Below are 13,550 nucleotides of genomic sequence, written 5' to 3' on the forward strand. Positions count from 1 at the left end.
TATGACTTTGTAAGGTCCACAATATCTTGGGCTTAGCTTCTTGAATTTTCCCAAGGATAAAGAACTTCTCTTTCGGTGTACACGGATAAAAACCTTGTCCCCTTCTTGGAAGATTCACTCTTTTCTCCCTAGGTCAGCATAGACTTTCTGCCGATCCTTGGCAGCTTGTATATCTTACTTGATGGTTTTGACTTGTTCGTCCATCTCTTCAAGCATCTTCTTAGAAGCTTCAACCTTCAAGGTAGGGTTGGAGAAGTTTAGCGGAGTTAGGCATTCTTGCTCATATAGAAGTTGAAATGGGATCATCTGAATGCTTTGATGATAGGATGCATTGTAAGCAAATTCCACCAAAGGTAGATATTGTATCCATCATCTAGGCTCTTTGCAACAATATGCTATAAGTATGTCTTCAATGACTTGATTTACACGCTCTGTGTGCCCATCAGCTTGAGGGTGATAAGCTGTACTAAAATAAAGCTGTGTATCGAGAGCTTCAAATAATCCCTTCCAAAAATGCGAAGTGAATAGAGAATCATGATCGTTGATAATTCTTTTTGGCAGCCCATGAAGTCTAAAGATTTCTTAGACAAATAACTTAGCAATATCTGAGTCTTTGTAGTTAGTTTTGACGGGAATAAGGTGGGTAACCTTAGTCAACATGTCCACAGTTACCATGATTCAGTTGTATCCTCCTTGAATTGAGGGTAATCCCACTACAAAATCTATACGAATGAATTCCCATTTTATTTGAGAAATATCAAGTGGTTGTAGCTTTCTTGGCAGCTTAACTCGTTTGGCTTTTATTCATTGGCAACTCAAGCATTTGGTTACGTATTTAAGTGCATCACTTTTGAACTTCTCCCAGTGCTAGCTTTTCCTAACTGCATTGAGAGTTTTAGCATAGCCAGGATGTCCCTAAAATGGGAAATGATGAGCTTCCCATAGTGTCTTCTTCTTTAGTTCTTGAGCTTCCCATAGTATCTTCTGCTTAAGTTTTTGACTTGAAGGAATACATAATCTTGTCTTGAAGTAGATAAGTCCTTCGTCAATAGAGAAGTTAAGATACTTTGTCTTAAGCTTAGAATTTTGTTCTTTATTCTGAATTTCCTTTAGCATTTGCTGATATTTGGGATCATTATTCGCCTTCTCCTTGGCTAGCTCGATGATAGGATTACTAGGCATCGATATCATTGTAGCTAGGATTTTAGCTTTAAGAGGTTCTTCTGAGATAAGTACATTGAGAAATGATATGTGGCTTAAAGCATCTGCAATTACATTCTCTTTGCCTGGTCTATATTTGATCTCAAAATCATACTCTTGCAAGACTTCGATGCACCGACGTTGCCTCATTTTAGATCTGGTTGAGTGAAGATCCATTTAAGACTTTTATGGTCGGTTACTAGTGAGAATTTCTTCCTAAGTAGATAATGTCTCCATAACTTTAGAGTGTGGATAATTGCAAGTAATTCCAAGTCATGAGTAGCATAATTTTTGTCGTGAGTCGTCAATTTTCCGGAGGAATATGCCACTGGATGTCCTTCTTGCATGAGTACGCATCCCAAAGCAAGAGAGCTCTCATTGGTCACCACTTCGAATTCTTTGCTAAAATCGGGTACTCTGAGGATCAGAGCTGTGACTAAGCTTATCTTGAGCCTGTCAAAACTAGACAGTTCAACTTGGGTCCATTTAATGGCAACCTGCTTTTTGAGTAGGTCAATGAGAGGTGTAGCAATCAAGGCATAATTCTTGATAAAGACCCGATACCATCCTGTTAAACCCAAAAGCTACGAACTTTACTTACGGTGGTTGGAGGTAGCCAGCCTTATACATCCTTGACGTTGACCGGATCTACTGAAATTCCCTTTGCTGAAACTATAAACCCTAGATACTTGATTTGTTTCTTGAAGAAAACACACTTCTTCTTCTTAACATACATGTGAGTCTGCATTGCTTGAAGAGTTGTCCGTAGTTGTGACTCTGACTTCCTTCATCCTTGGAATATGTTAAGATGTCATTAAAGAATACAAGCATGAAATCATTGAAATAAGGTCTAAATATATCTTGCACTAATTTGTTGAAGGTAGCATAGGCGCTTGTTAATTCAAATGACATTACGATAAACTCGCAATGACCGTATCTTATGCTAAAAGCGGTTTTTGGAATATCTTCTTGCTTGATTCTGATCTGGTAATACCTTGATCTGAGATCAATCTTTTGGAGAAAATCTTCGCTTCTTGTAGTCGATCAAGTAGCTCATTGATCCTTGGAATCGGATACTTATTCTTGATTGTTACTTGATTTAGCCCTTGATAATCAATGCAGAGACGGAGAGTCCCATCCTTTTTTTTTTGAAATAACATTGGAGCTCCCCAGGGTGAGTTACTAGGTCTAATGTATCTCTGATCTAAGAGTTGTTTGAGTTGTTCCTTTAGTTCTATGGGTTCCGAAATAGACATTCGATATGGTGGCTTTGCAACTGTTGCAGCTCTCCTGGTACTAGCTTGATTTCGTGGTCGATTTTTCTTTGTGGTGGAAGTTTAGTTAATTCTTCAGGAAATACGTCAGCATATTTCCTAAGCCATGACGGTTCATCTTCGGCTTCTTTATCTTGTTCAGTCTTATTTAATTTGATTAGGTATATAGGTAACCCTTTTCTTAAACCTTTAGCGATTCAAGAAGCTTTCTCTAATTGAATCTTTGGTCCCGTGTATGGCCCAATTTCTACTTGGGACACCTAAAAACGCTAGCTATAGGTGGATTTGATCTTAGTGACGTGCAGATGCATGGGATGAGGCACCACATGAAATTATAATTTTTCTTGTGTATGAGCAGGAGAATACACATTATGGAACATAATCAATGAATTTGTTTTATTCTGATTGTATGTCCGTGAGTAAATTACACAAATGAACAATTGTGCATAAAATGATTCTTTTTAATTAATAAAGTTGTTTTTATATGTTTCATGTAATGTGGTGGGTAATTAGATAACTAAGAACTTCCATAGAGGGAAGCGGGTGGATGGATTCTGAACGAATCCAATCCTATGGCGGGGTAGTCTCGGTTAGCCGAGAGGTTTTCCCAAAAACAAAGGCTAGGAAGGGTTGATTCCCTGACTTACCTAGGGTTTGGTCTAAGAATTCAAATTGTAAATTATCTTAAGGAAAAGGTACGGCGGCTGTGTCAGAGCACTGCGAGGGATTTCATAAATCCTTAGTCTGCTACTAGAAAAAAGTGTTTCACTCCATGAACCAAGGTTAATGGTAGTCACTCCTTTAGGACAAGAAGCCTCTTGAAGGACACCTCCGGATGTGAGCTAGTTATTGATAGGTAACTGTTAGGTCAATTAGGAACCTTCACACGTCAGTCCTCCGTGGGTAATAGCAGGACGCTTTCCCTGCAGAGTAGACTTAGGGTTATAGAGCTAGACAAAATCCGATCATTCTTGTTAGACTACGGATGATGACGGCGGCTGGAAGGTAAACTTTGGGTGACTACTAAAACGTTACTTGTCATGTAATAAAGACGGGTACGCTATAGAATTGCCGATCTGTGATTGGCTCAAATTAAGGGATGGTGCATTAAGGGAATATTGAAAGGGGGTAGTTTGTCCATGCTGAAGCTATGTAGCTCAAACTAAGGTGATATTAGTGCATACTAGCACAAGGTGTCTCCCTTTTTGGCTTTGAGCTAGTAATTTTCCTATTGTCCATAGGAGTGCAATTACATACACCCTAGTTGTGCAGGATGGAAACAATCTTAGGTTGAATAGTGTCTTCTTTGTATAAATATAGTTTTTGTATCACTTTGTGTAAGGATGATTTGGGTTATCTTTTAATGAAATAAAGTATTGATTTTTGAATTGTTTGTCATGTGCTAAAGATCGAGTTAAATGAACTTTATTTGATGGGATAATAAAAGGGAGCTACTTTTATATGTCAAAATAGTCTGCTAGTGTACTCTTCCTAATTAAAAAGTAAAGCAAACTCAATTGAGGAAAGTGGAGGCTCAGTCTAAATGATTGAATCCCTACATGTATGTGGACCCAATAAGGCTAGCTGAAGGTAGCTCCCATAAGTTATGTATGTTGGTGATGGACTCGGTGAGGGCCTATATTACAATTGGTGTGGATGCTAAGTCAACTTTTATGATCTCATGTGGGACTGAGGCCTTACATTTGATTATACTGGAGATCATGGATACAAGGGTCTCTCCATCGATCTCCATCTATCATAGATGCGACCCGATTGGTTGGGGTGATCAAGGCTAGGCCCATTATATGTGCACTCCATATAGTGATGTAGATGTAACCAACATATCAAATTAGTAACCCTCTCGTTGTGTGCAAGAATCCTCCAAATTAGCTCCTTTGATAGTCCCATGGCAAATAGTCTATACAACACCTTGTCTCTTGGCATTTTGTTTTGATTTGGCCTCAGGTATTTGTGGTCATGTGGCCCATGTTCGAGGAATACTATTATGGCAGATCTCTTCCATGGTTTCGACAGATTTGGTGCTTTGTAATGTGGGTGCTCCTTGGTTGGATATTGCTTGCTCTACTCCTATTGTGCCACGGCATGATGTTTGTGTGCTAGGTTTTGGTAGCTTGTTGGGTTGACTTGTGAATTGTTAAGATTGTTATGATTGGCTAGAAGGCCTAATTTAAATACTTTGACGTATTTAATTTAAGCTTCTTCATGAATGAGAGAGAGAGAGAGAGAGAGAGAGAGAGAGAGAGAGATGAAATGAAATGATATATTAACGTCTACAAAAGGTGAAAATGACCTATGAGACCATGAGTTACAATCATGTGTATGATGGTACAATTGTTTGGGCAAAATATGTAGCACAAAGCAAAATAAGAAAGGAAACTAACTATGGCTGTGTAAAACATAGAGCTCTATCTAGTAACAATGAGCTTCAAATGGTACAATCTCATGTGAATATGGAGGGCCTAGCTCTAGCCCGAGCAATAATCCCATGTATCCGCCTATGAAGGTATCATTGGTGTCTGTGTCGAGGCCTAGGACGTCTGGATCGGCTGAGCTGAACGGCTCGATCAATCAGTACTCCTTGTCTGTGTGTGGACTGTGGCGGTGAGAGAGGCTCTCGTGTGGATTGTGGTTGTAACTATATTGAAGTCTTCTGAGTCTCCTTTGCATAGAAATCTGTGAGCTGTCTCTGTGAAGGGCCCCGATGTCCTGGAGTAGCTATACTTCTGAGGCGCATGTCACGAAGCTGTCATATCTCAAGAAGATAGAGGCCAGGGCATCGCTGATCAGTAAAATCCATGACTTTGGATGGTGGTCCAAATCTGTCTTTAAAGAGATAGTGGAAACGACCACGGACCTCATAATACGCTGGGTAGTGGCAGATATAATGCTCCTTTGTCTCTGGCTCTAATTGGCATATGCGCTTCTCTAGTGGGATGGATCTATATCTGCCAGTCTCAATCTCTAGCTGATGTGAGGAGGTGCACAACTAGCTAATAGTACATCTGATCCCATGGGAAAGGTGGGTGTCCATGTATCTCGAGCGAATAATAAATCCATCATCTGTAGTATGAAGGAAATGCTCGTGGTAGAAAGCCATCTTTGTCCCTATCTCTTGCCTTGGGGTCAACCATGTCCTCCTGATATCCAATTGGGTAAGATCCATCCTGATGATCTTGCGGATCTCTAACCTGCTCAGATCAAGAGATGGTGCATCAAGGGTGTACTAGAAGGGGGTTAACTTGTCCGTGCTAAAGCCATGCAGCTCAAATCAGGCCGACATCTGTGCATACCAACATGAAGTATCACGCTCTCTGGCAAGCTGCGTGGAGGACTCAAGGGCCAACTGTGCATATCTGTGTCTGGGTAAGTCCCATAGGCTATGTATGTATGTGACTGATTGGGTGAGAGCCTCTACCACAATTGGTGTAGCTGCTAGCTCGGCTCTAATGATCTCATGTGTCACCGAGGCCTTACATCTGATCATCCTGGATATCATGGACACTAGGGGTTTCTCCATCGACCTCCATTCGTCATAAGTGCGCCTTGATCTGCTACGGTGGTCAAGACTGGGCCCCCATATCTGTACTCCGTAAAGTAGTGAGGATGTGAGCTGCGTGGAGGACTCAAGGGCCAACCGTGCATATCTGTGTCGCGGTAAGTCCTATAGGCTATGTATGTATGCGACCGATCGGGTGAGGTCCTCTACCACAATCGATGTAGCTGCTAGCTCGGCTCTGATGATCTCATGTGGCACTGAGGCCTTACATCTGATCATCCTAGATATCATGGACACTAGGGGTTTCTCCAAGGACCTCCATCCGTCATAAGTGTTCCTTGATCTACTACGGTGGTCAAGATTGGGCCCCCATATCTGTACTCCATAAAGTAGTGTGGATGTGACCAGTGTATCGAAGAGCCATAGCTTGGTACAGGGTTCTTGGAATTGCACATGTGAGCACATCCTTTCCAAACCACCTAGTGTTGTGTATCCGCGAGTGAGTCTAGTGTCTGTTGCCTCTCGCATAGAAAAGGTGGGCCCTGTGAATGAGACTCCTAGGTATGTATAAGAATCAACATACTCCAGCTCCTCAGATCCATATGTGAATTTAGGTGCTGATCTCCTGACCCACTGTGGTGTAGTATTAAATACCATCACCTTGGTTTTACCAAGGTTCAGTGAAAGCCCACTGTCCAAAGTATTGGAGTGTAATGCATCCAAGTGTCTTTGTGGACTATTTGGAGAGTCAGCTATCAATACAATGTCATTTGCATACAATAGGAGAGGTATCCAAGTGGCAGCTAGTGGAGCTCCTCTATCTCCTTCCTGTGAAATGTAATCAGGAATTGCATCAATGTATAGGCCAAATAATGTCGGAGAGAGGGGGCATCCCTACTTCACCCCAATGGTGGAGTAAATTGGTGCCGAAAGGCCCTCAGATGTCCGGACTTTGCCCACAACTCTCTCATACGGTGCCAAAATACCCCAACTGAGCTCTTTCGGTACTCCCATGGCATGCAATCTATTTATCAGCTTGTCTCTCGGTACTGTGTCAAAGGCTTTGCGGAAGTCTACAAAGCAACAGTAGGTCCGTCGGCCATGGCCCCTTCCCTCCTCAATGATCGCTCTCCTCCCATACAGCGGTGGACATAATAGGTGTGGTCGGGCAATGCTCTGTGAAAAGCCTCCAAGCCTCTCTAGAGTCCTGGCTTAAGAATAACTGATATAGGTCTCGCTCCAGCTGGGCCAAGAATTTTCTCTTCTTCAACCGTGTGAGGCGTCTAAAGAGTATTTGTGCCTATGTGTGGGTAGTGGACCTCAGTGCTCTCTCTCTCTGTAGCCGTGCTCTGGTCTCACGGCACTCATCATCATACCAGCTGTTCCAAGGTGTCACCCCGGTGGAGGCTCTTTGTGTGGGTCGAGAGTGTGGGAAGGCTACACCTACAACGATGTGTAGGGCCTCACTGAACTGTTGAGTCAGCTCTTGTAATGGAACGTCGGGGTCTGCATCATGTAACAATCTAAGGATCTCCGCCTCATAGGTATCCTCTGTCTCTCTGGAAAAGAGGTATCTTGGGTGTCGGTGAGTTGCATGATGGGTTTGGATGTCAGTGAATTGGAGGTCGATGGTGAATGAAGGTAGGCATGATCCACTGCAACTCCGAGAAGGTGTGGGGATACTGAGAGGTCCTGGATGTGAGATATCAGCATCGGTGGGGCAAAAACATAGTCTACTATGCTGGCACTGTGTCGGTGAGGATAACATGTGAAGGCGCCGGATAGGGGGTATCTAGCCAGGCCATTGAGAATGGCCAACTTTCGTGCAGTGCCCATCTCCACAAGATATCTCCCATATTCGGTGAGTTTCCCCATATCTTGAGATGTCCTCTTTAGCTATACCTCTGACACATCCTACTCCTGTAGCATCTCCTCAGATGCATCAAAGAAAGACACCTGATGGGAGGCTGTCCTGGCATTAAAGTCTCCTAGTAAGATAACCTCTCCCGCCATTGAGAACTCCCAAATATCCTCATTCAAAGCCACATATGGTGATTGCCCCTTAGGTGGGGCGTATTGGGACGTCTTAGGGGGGAAATAGCATATGGCAACCTACAAAGTGTGTTCCTCACCACACACTCTCACCCACATGTATCTGGCTTGCTCACCTTTGCGGACTACTTGGATCATTTGCTGTAGCTCCTCCCTGAATAACACTGCCACTCCTCCCAACCCGCGATTACTGTGGTTTGTGCATGTCTCCTCCCTACAAGCTGACTCCCATCTATAGCCTGTCACCCGTGGAAGTGTAATATATGGTCCTTGATGTGTCTCTGAGTAGAACACTATATCTCTCCCTTTGAATGTCTCGTCAAAAGCTTCCACATCCAATCGGAGGGCTCCATTACAATTCCAGATTGCCATTGCAAGGCTGGTCCCATTGGTCTCACGCGGTCATTTGTGGTGCCTCTCCATGGCTACCACTCTGCCTCCTTTGTATAAGGCGAGTTTGCCCTCCTCCTTGGCTGCCTTAATTTTGGCATGCACTCCCTCATGTGGGCTAGTTGGGTTGGTGTGAGATCGTCACCCAAAAACATACTAGTCCCCTTCAATGTACGACGTTGAGCTAGGAAGTCTCTCCTAGCCTCCATGGTGGGGAAGCGGAGAATGAGTGCATGCTCTTTTGAGCTCTCCCTTTCTGTGCTTTTCTTGCCCACTCTCCAAGTGGAGACATGCGTGTCTTTCTTAATATTCATTAACGTGTATAGCACCTTGGTGTTCTCATCCACTTTTTCATGCATCTTCAGCCCCGTCACCCGAACATAGAGTGCTCTCATTTTCCTTTTTTGTTCCTCCTTCAATGTGTCATTGATTATGGTTGTTGTAGGTGCGTGTGCTAGGTGTTTCCCCTTCTTTGCAATTTGAATCCATTGCTCCGCCTCCTCTACTTGCTGTTGGGTTTTCTTGAGCATCTCTGCCCAAGAAACAGCCTCCTTCGTCGTCTCCTTTTTTTGGAGCTGTACTTCCTCTTTGGTGTGGGTGATCTCCTCAGTCATGCTAGGTTGAATTTCTCCTTCCTCTAGCTTGGCGCTGAGCTGAATGTCAGTCAGTAGTTGCCTAAGTGATTGAATCTCCCCATCTTGGGCTTCTATCTTGCATTCCAACTTTTTAATCTTATCGTTCAGTTGCCTGTTCACTATGCTTAGTCCGTTGTCATACTCCTTCTTGACTTTGTTGATGGCATTGGTAATTATCTGCTCTATCTGGACCTTCTCCATTTTGGGGGTGAACTCCGTCTTGTTGTGTTGGGCACAAGCTAGTTATGCAGCGCCGATGGGCAATTTGGAGAAGATGTGTACATGTAAGTATTCAGTGCTGATGGCATTGCACGACACCGGCCTCGTTACAATGTTCTGATGCGCTGCTAATATGCTGGAGATCGATCAGGAGCACCCTACTTGATTACGACATATTGCTCTACTGGTGTGATCACAATCGAGGGCCTTCGAATATAATTCTAGCGCCCTTCCTAGAGTGAACTTTCCTGGTAGTGACGGGGCAGTGACATGATCTCCTGGCAGTGATGTAATTGGACATTCGGCCCTTCTTGGAGTGATGTGATCTCTGCCCTTTTCCTGGAGTGACGTGATCGATTGACGGGTAGTGGTGGCAGTGATGGGTGGCAATGACGGGGTAGTGATGGCAGTGAGACGGGCGACAGTGATGATGGGCGACTGGGACACGGCAGTAATGGGCGGCAGTGATGACGGGCGATGGTGACAGGGCAGTGACGCGGGCGCAAGAGAGAAAGAAAGAAAGAAAGAAAGAAAGTTATATTAACGTCTACAACAGGCCAAGTTGGCCTATGAGACCAAAATGTTGCATACAAATGTCTGGGAGATTTCAAAAGTCCCAGTGAAGCTAACATTTATGCTATGTTGAACTAAATTGAGTAGGTACAAAATGATATCTGGACTAGATACAATCTAGAGGTACTCCGAGTGCGGTGTGGAACTGCTCCTGGGGTGTTCATCCTAAGATGTCCCGCATGGGTCGGTCTAGCATGGAGAGGCTAAAGCGGGGGGGCAGGGCCCTCCGATGGCGGCGTAGTATCCCTTGTATCTTCGACCAGTGTCTTTTGCGGGGACGGGGGCCGGTGGGGCGTGGTCGCCAGGCTTTACCTCTCATCGTGGCTATTTCTAAGGTGGTCCCCGGGGGCCGGAGGCCGGTTGGGCTGGTGGGGCCTCGGTGGTGGGGAGGGTAGCTGGTATTTGGTAGAAGTCGTTGCATGTGCATTGGCTGGTGGCTCCTTGTCTTTGCTCCGTGGTTCGTAGGAGGTGGTCTCTGTGGCGTCGTATTTCCAGTAGAAAGAGCCCCAAGCATCACTGGTCTTTGAATTCCATCACCTTGGAGAGTGGTCCGAATCCTTTGCTGAATAGGCAGTGGAAGCGTCCCCGGATTTCGTAGTACACTGGGCATCTACAGATATAGTGTTCCTCTGTCTCTGGCTCGAGATGGCAGAGTTGATAGATTCGGTCTTCTGGGGGGAGGGGGTTGGCCCCGTATCTGCCCGTTTCGACCTATAGTTGGTGTGAGGACGTGCGGATCTGTCCGATGGCACTTCTGACCCCGTGAGACAAGTGTGTGTCCATGTAGCTTGGGCGGGTGATGAAGCCGTCCGGGGAGATATGCAGGAAGTGTTCTCGGTAGAAAGCCTTCTTGGTTCCTAGTTTCGATGTGGGGGTCACCTATGTCCTGGCGGTGTCTGTCTGGATGATATCCATTCTGGTGATGCGATTTACCTCCCCTCGGCTGAGCTCCAGGTGTGGGCAGTCTAGGCTGTATTGTAGTGGGGGGAGGTGGTCCATGTGCAGGCCATGGAGCCGTAGCGAGGTCTCTGTTCGGGCGTACCAGCACTCAGTGTCCCCTTGTGTTGCTAGCTGTTTGGATGACTTCAGGGCGAGTCTGGGGTATCGGTGTTGGGGCAGGTCCCATATTCGGCGCAAGAAGGTCACGGTCTGGAAGAGGGCCTCAGCCACGAGGGGCAGTGCCCCCAGCTCTGCGCGGATAATCTCGTGTGGTACGGTGGGCTTGCTTCGGATCATCCGTGAGATCATAAGTACTAGGGGTGCAGTGGTTGATCCTGTGGGGCCCTCTGCGTGTGGTAGAGATTGGACCCCCATATGGGAGCCCCGTACAGGAGGTTTGGTTTGACCAAGGTGTCAAAAAGCAGAGTTTTGTCCGGGGTTCCTGGAACTGTATGCGGGCACATTGGTTCTCCATTGACCCGAGGGCTGCATAGCCTCGGGTTAGTCTATCTTCCGCGGCTTTTCTCAGGGTAAATCTCGGTCCAGAGAATGTAATCCCCAGATAGACGTATCTTTGGACCACGTCCACGGTTTCTCCACCGTATGCGAAGGGGGGTACCGACCGGCGGAGCCATTGGGTTGACGTGTTGAACACCATGACCTTGGTTTTCCCCAGGTTCACAGTTAGGTCTTTGTCTTGGCAGAAGGCTTGTAGTGCGTCCTGTTGGTGCTGTAGCCCTTCGGGTGTGCTGGAGATGAGGACTATGTCGTCCGCATATAGTAAGATAGGTATCAATGTTCCTACTAGGCTCGATCCCACCTCGCCCAATTTATCTATGTACTCTGAGATCTCATCAATGTAGAGGCCAAATAGGGTGGGCGAGAGTGGGCATCCCTGCTTGATTCCGATGGTGCTGGTGATCTCCTTTGACAGCCCTCCCGGTGCCCGAACTCGGCCCGTTACCGATTCGTATAGTGCCAGTATCCCCCATCGTATTTCGGTTGGTACCTCCAGTTCCTGTAGTCTTTGCATGAGCCTCGCTCGTGGGACTGTGTCAAAGGCCTTGCGGAAGTCCATGAAGCAGCAGTACACCCATCTTCCATGCGCTTTGCCCTCCTCTATGATGGCTCTCAGTGTGAGGATATGGTCAAGGGTGCAGAACCCCCTCCTAAACCCTGCTTGTCCTGCTGCTCGGTGTTGGTGTTGCTCTGCCCACTTGCTCAGCTCGTGTTCCAGTATGGATCCATAGAGCTTGGCTAGTACATGGCCATCCATGACTGTTCGGTAGTTCGTGGGAACCATGGGGTCTCTGGCCTTCAGGATAGGTATTATGGTGTTGGCTGACCAACTGGCTGGGAAGCCTTCGCATAGGGCTCTGTTGAACATGTGTGCTAGGAGAGGTGCCAGTATGTCTCTAGCATGGGTCAAATGCTCTACTACCAAGCCTTCGTGGTCTTGGGCATGGCCATTTTGGAGTCTGTCAATGGCGTCCCGAACCCGCCCCGTGTTGAAGAATGTGGATGATCCGGGTCTGCTCCCTGGGGGCCGGGGTAGCTGGGGTTGCTTGGGTACATGGTATAGTGAGGTTGCATATGTGTGCCAAGTGTCCGGGGAGGTGATGGGTGTCTGGGCTCGGGGTTCCTGAAACGCCTTCCATGCCTCTTTGCTGTCCTGTCCTAAGAATAGCTGGTAGAATTCGTGTTCCACTTTGGAGAGGTAGGCTCGTTTCTTCCGTCGCACTAGGCGACGGAAGATCAAGCGTGCCTGTTTATGCGTGTGTACTCCCCGTGCTTCGTCCTGTTGAAGACGGAGCCGGGTTTCCCTGCACTCTGCGTCGTACCAGCTATTCTGTGGGACATTCTTGTTCGGAGGGGTGGGGTGGGGGGAGGGGGATGTGTGGGGGAAGTATTCGGCAGCTGAGGTGTGTAGTGTGCCCGCCAACTGTGCTGTGACCTCCTCCAGGGGTGCGTGGGGGTTCATTTCTTGCAGGCTCCAATAGAGATGGTCGGAGTATGCGCTCGCAGTTAGCTTGGTAAAGTGGTACCTGGGGAATCTTTGGGGGTTGCTTGCTGGGGGGGTTAGGTCATACCTGCACACAGAGAGAGAGAGAGAGAGAGAGAGAGAGAGAGAGAGAGAGAGAGAGAGAGAGAGAGAGAGAGAGAGAGAGAGAGAGAGAGAGAGAGAGAGGGGAGGGAGGGAGGGGGAACGGGGGGGAGAGAGAGAGAGAGAGAGAGAGAGAGAGAGAGAGAGAGAGAGAGGGGAGGGAGGGAGGGGGAACGGGGGGGAGAGAGAGAGAGAGAGAGAGAGAGAGAGAGAGAGAGAGAGAGAGAGAGAGAGATGTGGCTGTCTCTTCGGAGACATTTAATAAAATTGGAACGATACAGAGAAGATTAGCATGGCCCCTACGCAAGGATGACATGCACAAATCGAGAAATGGTCCAAATTTTTATGTTCAGGGACATATTGCTAGGCTTAAAGGTCACTTGCATTGGCAAATGGATCTCATTCGGCACTCTGACTTACTCCCTTGGGAGGACTTACTTCCCTGGCATATGGCAATTTCCTCTGCGTCTTTGCCATGACTTTTGTAACTCTTTTGTCGTTTAGTACTTTATAAATATAACATTCATTACGAAAAAAAAAAGAGAGAGATGTGGCCTTGTGTGAAGCTTGGACATTCAATCTTGGTTTTGTTAATTTGGATAGTGTTCCACTGAATATTCATATGTTGCACAGCATATTTGCTTTTG

General features: G+C 46.3%; 1 protein-coding gene, 1 non-coding gene and 1 pseudogene across 2 annotated transcripts in view; 2 read left to right on the forward strand and 1 right to left on the reverse strand.

The window, feature by feature from the left end:
• LOC148037977 (DNA topoisomerase, type IA, core) overlaps positions 1 to 13,550 on the forward strand; it is a 153,993-nt gene that overhangs the window by 94,822 nt on the left and 45,621 nt on the right. The gene's annotated exons all lie outside the window — the stretch shown is intronic.
• On the reverse strand, positions 7,109 to 8,415 carry LOC148037978 (uncharacterized; annotated as a pseudogene).
• On the forward strand, positions 13,146 to 13,248 carry LOC148037979 (U6 spliceosomal RNA). The gene has a single exon (XR_015690812.1). It is a non-coding gene; the product is annotated as a U6 spliceosomal RNA (small nuclear RNA).

This window comes from Lygodium microphyllum, chromosome 4 (genome assembly GCF_053477565.2).
Source record: "Lygodium microphyllum isolate KBCC chromosome 4, Lygodium_microphyllum_v1.1.10, whole genome shotgun sequence".
In the NCBI taxonomy this organism is placed as follows: Eukaryota; Viridiplantae; Streptophyta; class Polypodiopsida; order Schizaeales; family Lygodiaceae; genus Lygodium; species Lygodium microphyllum.